This window comes from Papio anubis, chromosome 12 (assembly GCF_008728515.1).
Source record: "Papio anubis isolate 15944 chromosome 12, Panubis1.0, whole genome shotgun sequence".
Lineage (NCBI taxonomy): Eukaryota > Metazoa > Chordata > Mammalia > Primates > Cercopithecidae > Papio > Papio anubis.
This window is the reverse complement of record NC_044987.1, coordinates 55,832,489-55,844,133: the sequence shown is the minus strand read 5'-3', so window position 1 is coordinate 55,844,133 and position 11,645 is coordinate 55,832,489. Positions and strand designations below refer to the sequence as shown.

The 11,645-nt window shown below is 39.6% G+C and overlaps 1 long non-coding RNA gene across 1 annotated transcript; it reads right to left on the bottom strand.

Moving 5' to 3' along the window:
- On the bottom strand, nt 1-5,992 carry LOC116269712. Its single transcript, XR_004177430.1, has 2 exons — nt 1,443-5,992; nt 1-1,220 (listed from the first exon to the last, which is right to left on the bottom strand). It is a non-coding gene; the product is annotated as an uncharacterized LOC116269712 (long non-coding RNA).
- Nucleotides 5,993-11,645: the final 5,653 nt, after the last annotated feature.

Genomic DNA, 11,645 nt, shown 5'->3' with positions numbered 1-11,645 from the left:
TTTATATAACTTAATTTTTTAATTAAGATATTCACATATCACAAAAATCACCATGTTAAAGTTTATAATTCATGGTTTCTAATATATTCATCAACTTTGACAACCATCACAGCTATCTAATTCCAGAACATTTTCATTACCCCAAAAGAAACACCATATCCGTTAGCATTAACTCCCCATTCCTCTAATCCCATCCTCTGGCAACCACTAACCTACTTTTTGTCTCTATGGATTTGCCAATTCTAGACATTTCAAATAACCATATTCGTACAATATGTGACCTCGTGTGTCTAACTTCTTTGGCTTTGTATAATGTTTTCAAGGTTCATCCATGTTGAAGCACTTAACAGTTCTTTATACGCCGCATTTTATCCATTCATCAACTGATGAACATTACTGTTGTTTCCGCTTTTTGGCTATTATGAATAATGCTGTTGCGATCATTCCTGTACAAGTTTTTATGTGGACATATGTTTTCAATCTAGGTATCTATCTAGGAGTGAAAATGCTGAGTCATATGGTGACACTGTTTAACTTTTTAAGGAACTGCTGAATTTTTTCCACAGTGGCTACACCATTTTACATTCCCATCAGCAATGTATGTGGGTTCCAATCTGTCCACATCTTTTCCAATGCTTATTTCCCATTTTTTTAATTACAACTTAATTTTAACGATATTATATTTTAAGAACCGTCTTGCAAAATTCTTCACAATTGAACAGTCTACTCTCCTGGGTTGACACCACTGCATACAGCCACCAAAGAAAATCCCACCACCCTCTCACTAGTCAGTTCCACTTCTTTTTGCTGGCAAGAGCAATACTCAACAGATTTGAATTTCCTCCCTCTTACATCCTTCCTATAGAAAACTGAAACAAAAGATCTCAGGTTCCCTTCTCTTTGGTAATTGAGATGACTTTTGACTGCGGGAGAATCACAAGGTTTTCAGCTCCCACCAAGCACCCCAGCAGAACAGGGTTTGTTTCCCTCCTACATTTGTGTTGAGAAACAAAATTAAACCCAAAATGTATCTTAGTGACACCCAGATGTATCTTCCGGAGGAGCTCTCAAGCAGTTGCTTCAACAGGGCAAACAGCTGTGGTCTGTTTCAACATAATTTGATGTAATCAGGGTTAATTCTGATGATGTAGTAACTCTGAAGACTGTTTTTTAACTGGATTATTGTTGGGTCAACAATCATGTGGCATTACATTTAGTGACTGAAACAAAAGCCAGAATTAAAACAGCTTCCCCTCAGCCCCCACCCACCCCTTCTAAATGACAGCCTCACTGGGAATAGAAGTTATGAGGCACATTTAACACAATTAACCAAAAAAGGAAAGTAGATGCAGTCAAATTACCTGCAAGCATCTCCAAGGTCCAGTGTCAACCAAGAGTAAGAGCTAAAAACCAAAAAAGGAAAGTAGATGCAGTCCAATTACCTGCAAGCATCTCCAAGGTCCAGTGTCAACCAAGAGTAAAAGCTGGAAACTGTTGTTTTTTCTTTTCCTAGAACAGTTAGAAAATATGTTGGCAGCAATCAGTATAACAGTATTTTCATAACATTCTAGGAAAAAGCCCCAAGATTTTCCTCTGAAACTTTCCTGAACCAGATAATGATTTTAGCAGTTCACAGTTCCTCTGTATTTTCCACGCATGTTTTCAAAATGATTATTTTAAGTGAACACTAAATTCACGGTGTGGCATACCAGGGATGAAAGAGTGTGGTATACAAAGCACTGAACACATCTAGCACTATTTCTGAAGAGCGAGATCTTTATCTTATTTTCATAGATTTGACCATCATTGTTTATGGTCAGTCCACTTGCAGGGCCTGGGCTTCTCTACATGCACACATACTTATTTAGTCTCTTTCAGTTTTTAGTTTTGGCTAGTTGGAAACACAGCTAAAGCCCATGACAAGGGCCATTCTTAATACAGTTCTGGAAAGCAGAATCTTCAAAAATAGATGGTTTGGGAAACTGCCAAATGTGTTGGTTCTTCAAAATCTTTTAAATCCAATTTTGTAGTTCCAAAAAAGGTCTGACATGTCCAATCCCCTCTGTAAATAAGCCTCCATTTATTTGCTTTCTGTTTTTGTGACTTAGACTATTAAGAAATTTGAAAAGCAAAGAAGCCACTTACCCTCCCCTGCATCTTACTTTATCAGGAATTCCCCATCTAAGTAATTCCTGATTGACATATATTCTGGGATATGTAGATGTGATTATAAGGTAATGAGACTTCAAAAGTAATGAGAATTCCTTCTGTAAGTCACACAGTATATTAATATGACTTCTTTTAGTTGTCAAAGCAGATACCCATTTCAAACTCACTCAAGATCAAATGGAGATGATAAGAAAGTGAGTTATCTCCCATGGAACCCATGGAAAAGTTGAATAATCTGGCCTCAGAAAGAGTAGCAGCCAGGGAATAAACATGGCAAAAACCAGGCATCCATTTTGTATGTCTCCCTCATCTCTGAACATTGCGCCTTCATTTCTTTCTCTTTGAAGACTGCTTTCTCTGTCTCTCTGGGTACATGGTTACCCACCGGCTCCTAAGTTTATATGTTCCTGGCTCAAGCAACCAGTCCAGACTCTCTAGTGTCCTCAACCCCAATTTCTCAAGAGAAAATGAAACTGGTCTATTTGCGATCAGGTGTCCACCCCTAGACCAATCAGCAAAGGAAGCCCTGGTCCCCAGGATGTCTGCTAGGGACCCACTGGCCAGGACAGGGGTAGGGGAATTGTCAGAAAAAGGACAGGTTTAATAACTAAGTAGACACCTTGGAAGATGTTTAATAGACACAAAAACCAATCTTGTTTCTTAGTATCCCTTTAAATTAGGAATATACTTAGAAAAGCATATGTTTCTTTCTATTCAAATACAAAATATATTTCTATTCAAATACATGTTACTAGGGAATGGTTATTTGTGTATATGTTAGTCAAGTATCAGTAGGGATTTTCTTGAGAACCTACTGCTTCAAGTTCAGCATAGGAATACCAAGATAAGACTAGGTTCTTCAGAATTTCAGGGTCTTTCTGGGGAGAGAAATAGGCAGATATCTCCAGTAGTATTTGGGCAATGTTGTAAGAAGTATGTTCAAAGGACCGTGGGAGCACTGAGAATTATGAACCAACTGTATGGGGACTGAAACTGTATGAGATTAGGTTTAATTTTGGGTACCCCATAGATAGGCACAGAACAGACGTTAACATTTGTTAAATTAGATGACAAATAATAGCTACCTTCAATTTGGAGGCAGTAAAATTGTCTAGATTAAGAGAGCAAGGTGGGGAAAACCACTAACTGAAAATCTGAGCAACTAAGTTCGTTTGGGACTAGTTTCTGAATTTCTTCTCAATTTAATACATTCATTCAACAATACTTACTGAGCATTTGCTATGCACAGGCACAGGGCTAGGTGCTGGCGATATGATGAACAGCATAGAGATGTTCTTCAGAAGAAGTCTAAGTCACTGTATTCCAGAAGCAATGCCAGGAGGATGCCCTAGAAGTCACCTTCAGTAACAGACAGATAACTAAACTCATTATTACTTTTGATTCCTGCCTTTTGGTCCTGTGTTCAGGAAACAGCTCCAGGCAGATTTGTACTGAAAGGGATAGTTTAAAAATTCATAAGCTATTTCAGACACATAAATACCCCCGCGCCCTGTTTTTGGTCACCTTTATGATTCATTTGGCAGTTTTTCAATGAGTGCCCAGTATGTGTCAGACACTCTCCAAGGCACTGCAGATACAAAAATGAATGCATTCTTATCCCTGCTGTCGTGGAGCTCACATTCTGGCAGAGACGAATGGCAGCATAAGACAACCAGTATTTGCATAAAGTGCTGAAGGAGCATAACGAAAGGAGAAAGTCTGGAAGCCATTGTCCAACCCTTGGTTTCCTGAAAAATAATTTCAACACTAACACGTGAAAATGCGGAAATTCTAGCTGCATTTTGGAGTGTCACCACTCTTGAAATAAAGCCTCATAGGTTCAGACAATGTGACCAGAGCTGTTAATGTTTTGATTCTGGGTGACTAAGAAGTGACAGGTGTATAGCCTGAGAAAGCCACCCAAGTCCATTTACAGGCATGTGGAGACAAGCAATGTTGAGTCAGGGTGCAGGGTAACCCCAGCTCTATCAGCAAGACAGGTACCTGAGCAGAGGACTTTTAAACTTTTCTGTCGAGGGCTACTAACCCATCAGAAGAAAATCAATCAGGAACTAAGTGATAGTGAAACTTGACACCAAAATTTCCGTATCGGATTAAAAAAAAAGATTGTTGATCAACAAACAGCCCACTCCTACTTTTTGAGAAACATTAACCAGCACAAGTTTGTACTTAGTAAACTAGATGTAAGTTGTTGTTTTCAATACAATTGACATATCGGGCTGGGGGATGGGGTGGAGAAAGGAAGGGGAAGCACCTGGATGTTGATACAGTACTAGGCATAGAAAGAACCAGAGTGGGAGATTAACACTTGCATAGAAAGAAGCAAACATAGGAGAAGTGCTGGGGAGAAATGGAGTGAGGAAAAGAGATAAAAGTTGAGAGGTGTGGTAGTTTCTGGTGAGAGTAGGATAATGTGAATTTTTAATATGCTCCCCAGTGATTCATTTACACAGTAAACTTTGACAAGACTGTACAGAATGGGAGCCCCTGAGATGAGGGAGTATGTCCTATTTGTCTCAGCACCCATAGAATCTAGCACGGGGCTTGGGAGAGTGAGAGCTCAATAAAAGTTTATTGAACTAAACTGAGTACACCTAATATACCTAAGAGGCTTTAAAGAAAAAGTCACTCAATTCCACTGCCCTGTAATTCATTTTTTTCCATATTCTAGTCTATGTACACAGCTTTTACACTGTTGTAATTGCAAATTCACCATGTTAAATTGTATTTTTTCAATACATTTTCTTTTGTGATTTTTAATGGCTGTAAAACATTCCACCTAACATGAGTAAGTATCTTTGTTCATATAGATTTTGAATTTTGAAAAGGTTTTCCTTAGGAGACCTTACATTTGTGCAGTGCTTGTCAGTTTATGAAACCCTTTCACACAATCTTCATTGCTTTCACAACACTCTATAAGATAAGCATTATCCTCATTTTGCAGATGGGTATACAGACTCAGAGATTAATTAACTTGCTCAAGCTTCTACAGCTAGCGGGTGGAATGTCAGATTAAACCAGGGTCTTCTCACTATGCATCTAATGCCCTTTCCAAGGCACCAAATAATCTGACCCAACAGTTTCCTGATGCAAAAACCTGTAATTTAAAATGTGGCAGACAGAAATTACATTTAAAGAGATCACTGGCCAGCTATATCCTACCTGTACAGGAATCAGCTCCTGCTCTTGGGGTATGGCAAAGAAAATGCCTATATTAGTTGACATCTTCTGTGACAGAACTTACTGTTCTTCAGTAATGCCTCACGACGCTGTCTGTATATGATCCAAGCCCATTTCTGCAATCCTCACATGAAGAGAGTTGGGACTGTCCCTGAACACTGACACTGTAATTAAAGTTCTTCAGCAACTACCACAGGCTGTAAGGCAGATAGGAAGGAGGCAGTGGAGACTTGACAGATCTTCTACTATTAAGATTGGTATCACAGGATACTTGGGTAGCAGCTGAGTGAACAGGAGAGGGAAGTTTTTATCTACCAATAGAAAGGCCCATTATAAGGACACATGGCCTGATGAACAACACAGAGGGGTGCAGCACTTCAGGGAAGGATAGACAGTCCACCCGAGCAGCTAGAGGTTCTGTACTGGAAAACAAGAGTTGTGTTTCCATTTTATTCCATTTGCATGATACAGAGAGACAGGTTTCCTTATTCTCAGGTAGAAGTTTCTAACAAGCAGAGCTCTCTGAGGAGAGAAAAACTTTTTGGCTGGGTGTAGTGGCTCAAACCTGTAATCCCAGCACTTTGGGAGGCCAAGGCAAGCGGACTACTTGAGCCCATGAGTTTAAGACCAGCCTGGGCAACAAAGTGAGACCCTATCTCTATAAAAAGTTAGCTAGGTGTGGTGGTGCATACCTGTGATCCCAGCTACCTGGGAGGCTGAGGACTGCTTGAGCCCAGGAGGTCGAGGGTGCATTGAGCCATCACTGCACTTAAGCCTGAGGGACAAAGCAAGACCCTGTCTCCAAAAAATAAGGCTAGGCATAGTGGCTCATGCCTGTAATCCCTGCCCTTTCAGAGGCCAAAGTGGGAGGATTGCTTGAGCCCAGTTCAAGACCAGTCTGGGCAACATGGCAAAACCCTGTCTCTACAAAAAGTACAAAAATTAGCTGGGTGTGGTGGCTTGTGCCTGTGGTCCCAGCTACGTGGGAGGCTGAGGCAGGAGGATCACTTGAGCCTGGGAGGCTGAGGCTGCGGTGAGCTGTGATCACGCCATTGCACTCTAGCCTGGGCAAGAGACTGAGACCCTGTCTCAAAAAAAATTAAAAAAACAAAAAACCAAATAAAATATCTCTATTGAGTTCCTACTCAGTGAAGCTACAGTAGGTAAATTACTAGGAATTAGGAGAAACACAGAGGGGAATAGTTCATATATCATAGACAGGGGAAGGATTATCTTCTTTAAGGAGAGATTTTCAAAACTAGGTTCCTAGGAAAATGGCAAACCAGCAATTCTTGTTGAGCTAGTGTGTAGAGAAAGTTATGAGTCAAAGAATCACAGTTGTAGATGGCTCAGGTTCGGCAACATACAGTTGCACCTGTGTACGTGGGCACTAGTTGCAGAAAAAAAACCTTTGTTACACGGGCCCATCAAGTTTCTATTTTCAGATTATTACCTTGAAAAATCAAAGGTCTGTGCCTTCGAGGAAGATATTAATAATTCCTATCAAAGTTTCTTTCATCTATCTTTCTATCCACAATTCTAGGATGATCCTGAAAGGAAGGTGGCAAATGTGAGTATAAACTGATTAAAAATTTGAGGCACAATGAGCTTAAGTACATTGCTGGGTCTAGGATCCTTTATCCCATTTTCAGTGTTTCTCTTTACTCGAATGTATTTGAGATCAAGTATCATCTTCCTTCATTCTCCTGTTCCTTCTCCCTGGATAGAACAAGGTCAAGGTGTGTATTTTTCGACAAATTCAGTAAACTCTGGGGCTTAAGACGCAAGATTCTTTGGTTATTAGAAGGTTTTGTTTTTTGGTTTCTCTAGAAGCTGAGGGCAGTGAATTTTATTTGTAGTCTTTCTCTCAGTATTAGGAACTTTTTTTGTTTGTTTTGTTTTTGAGATAGAGTCTTGCTCTGTCACCCAGGCTGGAGTGCAGTGGTGCGATCTCGGCTCACCCCAAGCTCCGCCTCCTGGGTTCATGTCATTCTCCTGCCTCAGCCTCCTGAGTAGCCGGGACTCCAGGCACCCACCACCACGCCTGGCTAATCTTTTTTTTTGTATTTTTTGTAGAAACGGGGTTTCACCGTGTTAGCCAGGACGGTCTTGATCTCCTGATCCGCCCGCCTCAGCCTCCCAAAAGGAACTTTGCATTTTTACAACAAACCAAATAAATTTCATGCCCAGTAAGATACAAAGGAACAAGGTCCACAATGTATTGTTTTGATAACTAAGAAGATACATGAAACATGTTTATGAACTGTAAAGCAATGCCCAAATAATAGTCATGTTATTAGTAACAATTATGAACAGTAAAGGTATAGCAGAAAATTTCTGAAGTCATGAGTTATGTTAATTCAATGACCAGTTGCCTGAATGACAGTTTAAAAACCACCTAAACTCCCAGTGGCTTCTTTATAAAGGTCGCCTGGAAACTATCCAGTGTGCTGATAATGGCTAGAAATTCACTGGACTCCATTTACGGTAATGCCGGGTCCAAACTGCACAATAGCTAACTGGAGCCTTAGTTGATCATAGGCCAATGTAGGGATCCTGGCAACAGCAGAATGTCCAAGTTCAGGGAGGGATGCTGACCATGACCTAAAATGATGCTTTCTTACGAAAGTCCTACTAAATCATTTCAAAACAGTGATTAAGGTTCCTTTCTGCCCTTTCTTTTTTTTTTTTTTTGAGATGGAGTCTCGCTCTGCTGCCCTGGCTGGAGTGCAATGGCGCAATCTCGGCTCACTGAAACCTCCGCCCAGGTTCCAGCGATTCTCCTGCCTCAACCTCCCAAGGAGCTGGGATTACAGGAGCCTGCCACACCTGGCTAATTTTTCTATTTTTAGTAGAGACGGGGTTTCACCGTGTCAGTCAGGCTGGTCTCGAACTCCTGACCTCAGGTGATCTGCCTGTCTTGGCCTCCCAAAGTGCTGAGATTACAGGCGTGAGCAACTGTACCTGGCCCGCTTTCTGCCCTTTTCTTAATGCTTTTACTATTTTTTAATTCTGAAGATTAACTGGGAAGAAATTATAATCAGACATTACTCTCACCTGTTTCTTTTAATTATACATACTTTAGATTGCAGACTGAATACAAATATTAATCAGAAGCCAAAACATCCCACACATTACTTATCAATCAACCCAGGCCAATCTGTCTTTCAACTGTACATTTTTATGTTCTTGCCTCACCACTTACTAAAATAAACATAAGAATAAATAGCAATACAATCCAAATAAGCATCTCTCATCTATAATTATCTGAAGCAAAGGATTTAAAGATGGGTCGAGTTAATCCACCTCACCAAGTGCATCTTCAATGCCTGTTCAGTCATGCTTCAATGTCTACATTCAATTTATAGAGAATATGAATATATAACATTGTAGAGGGAGGCTTCTGGCAGATCCAGTCTGACAAGAACAAAAGGTCAAACAGTTCTTTTGCTACTCTGTGACAGTTAAAGAGTCTCTGGGTTGGGTTAAAGGGTTGGAGAGTTATGTTTAGATCTGGAATGGATCACTCACACAATTAAGTTCTTGTCAGACCTAAAAACATGACAGCACAACTTTCCCCAGGCAAAAGGACAGCCAGATGGAAAGCAACTATTTTTCTCAACCTATCTCAAAATTTGAAATGAGAATAAATAATGGAAAAAACATTTCTAAGTTTCAGAATATACTTCTACTTGGGCTGCTAGGGTTATTATTTTCGGGTGACATTTGGAAATCGTGGGAAAACATAATCTGACTTTTTTCCTCATTGGAAACTGGTTACTCAAGTGAAAAACTAACCCTTTTATCACCTTTTAACTCAGAAACTGAGCACTAAAAGATATTACAGTTTAGACAGTACTCAACTATTGAATCCATATTTTTAGTCATTATACATTGACTTATACAACACTGCTTGCAATGTATAATTTAGATATTCATCTCTCAGCTGATGAGTAAACATTTTGAGTATTTTCCTGCTGATGCTGCCTGCAAGCAACAGTTCAGTTTTGGCATTTTCATCATCTTTGTCTGACATGAATTTTTGTTTCTGTTCAATTATTGGCAAAATAGAACTATTGCACCAAAGACAAATTATTAGGCTTGCTATAGGTGGCAAAGTATTTGGCTTCAACCAGATATTCATTGTGTGATAAACTATCAAGGAAAAGAATGTATAAAGTTTTGGAAATACACTGGTGAAAACGCTATCAAAAAGGCAAGATGCCTTGAGAAGGACCTTTCCTCCTTCCACATATACAGTATAGGAACACATTTAAGTCTATTGTTCAACTTTCAGCGATGTGACTTAGTTACACATTTTGGAGACCTAATATGTACTAAAACAGGGGACTACATATTGCCTAAAGGTTAGACTCTAAATCAATTATTAGTGACCAAGTCCAGCACAGGTTCACAGAAGATTAAGAGATAAAAGGATCCACAGAGCTTACCTACTTCAAAATGTGATAGTACTGTAGATGCAAAAACTGGAGGCCACATAGATTATTTTACTTGCCTAATGCTCTACAACTGAATTTATGGTAATGCTGGGTCCACAACCTGGGGTTTCTCTAACTCAGCAGTCTTTCCATCACTATTATTTTGTTAACCTCTGTCATGTTAACATTACAATTCTATCAGGTCCCTCAAAAATCATGGGAGGCATAATTCCTGACAGCCTTGGAAATTACAGTGCCTCCAGGTTCTGGGTCTGTAAATGTCCCTTGTTCCACTAAATTAATATGGTATCTACTAAGACCTGAATGCCAAATCAATACAGGCTGATGCTGCAAATATTTTTAAAATGTTTTCTGCATTTTATCTTCTAGGTCTAGGGTTAAATGTCACTTTTTCAGACATGCCTTTTCTAGCAAGCATATCTATGCTTTCCTGTTCTTCATGTAACTTTATAGCACACACTGTATTTTGAAATCAGTTATTTAATTATTATATATCTTCTCAAATATATTATTTAATTCCATGAAGGCAGGGTCATTTCTGTTTGGTTCACAACTGTTTATATAGCACCTACCACATAGTCTCGGCATATAAAAGAAGCTCAAATATTTGTTGAATAAACAAATGAATTTCTCTCTCTAATTATGGTTGAGGCAAGCCTTATGGAAGCCCTAATTATCCCTTTTAGTCTGTCCTAAACTTGATATCTAAGCCCAAGGGATTAAAGTTCCAGGGAAGTAGATTTTCCTGAGATTTTTAGCTCAGTAAAAGCTAGCAATTAGATTCAGAAATGGAATGAGCAGTTTTGTTGGACACTGATTTCTTTGTCAAAAAGAGACTGGAAAACCAAGCGCCCAGGTAAACAGAACCTCTCTGCATTAGGCAGAAGGTCAACTTTGCAAACTCTCAGGTGTCTTCCAACTCTTAAGGCTCTGGAATTTGTTTCTTTTCAGCTGTTTGATTTTAAATTAGGTTAAAGTATACATACAAACTTCATTAGGAAATAATCTAGGAGAACCCATCTAAATGAGACTTAGAAAACTGATTATTCAGGCATGCATGCCCATTTACAATTACTTGATACATGCGTATTCCACTGAGAATACAATTTGCTATAGGTCCTTATACATGTAACTCAATGAAGACAAAGACTAAAACAAGTTTTTAAAAAGTTTATGTAGCATTTCAATTTTAAACATATGCATGTGTGTGTGCATGTGCATGCACACACACACACACACGTATTATATCAGCTCTGAAGAAAAGGATGTTGAGTTCCTATACAGTAAGCAGCTTGTCCAAAGTGCTAGAATTGTCAGGTTCCAAACTCCCCAATCAGTGCTCTTTTCACTCTCATAGACCGCACTACTTTTTTTTTTTTTTTTTTTTAGATGGAGTCTCCCTCTGTCGCCCAGGCTGGAGGGCAGTGGCATGTTGTTTGCTCACCGTAACATCGGCTCCCAGGATCAAGTGATTCTCCTGCCTCAGCCTCCCGAGTAGCTGGGATGACAGGCACCTGCCACCACGCCTGGCTAATTTTGTATTTTTAGTAGAAATGGGGTTTCACCATGTTGTCCAGACTGGTCTGGAACTACTGACCTCAAGTGATCCACCCACCTCGCCCTCCCAAAGTGCTGGGATTACAGGTGTGAGCCACCATGCCCAGCTGACCACAGTACTTTTTAACTCTAGAATTACCCATCCGTTAGGCTCAGCCTAATTTCCGTCCTCATCTTGGATTGAAAATACCTTTCTTCCAAATTTTACTGGGAAAGGACCAAATGAAATTAAAAAATACATAACTTTTTTTCCATAGG